Source organism: Mus pahari, chromosome X (assembly GCF_900095145.1).
Source record: "Mus pahari chromosome X, PAHARI_EIJ_v1.1, whole genome shotgun sequence".
Taxonomy (NCBI): domain Eukaryota; kingdom Metazoa; phylum Chordata; class Mammalia; order Rodentia; family Muridae; genus Mus; species Mus pahari.
In genome coordinates this window covers 59446618-59446924 of record NC_034613.1, presented here as the reverse complement: position 1 = coordinate 59446924, position 307 = coordinate 59446618, and positions in this window count along the sequence as shown.

Genomic DNA, 307 nt, shown 5'->3' with positions numbered 1-307 from the left:
TTTAATGGTACACATTTTATGGAAAACAAGAACTATATCAGAGGAGTTAAATGTACTTTCAAAAATTGTTCACATACCCACTGAGCTTGTTCCATTCATATCTGCACAAACTAGTAGGTGATAATTCCTTAAAGACAACCTCAGTGTGGAGTATGGGGGCACATACTTATAAACAGAACACTTGGAAAGCGGAAACAGGAGAGACAACTGTTCAAAGCCAGCTTTGGCTGCATTGCAAGCCTGAGATCAGCCTGGTCTGAGATCCTATCAAAAGAAAAAAAGGGAAAAAAGGAAAGGAGGAGGAGGA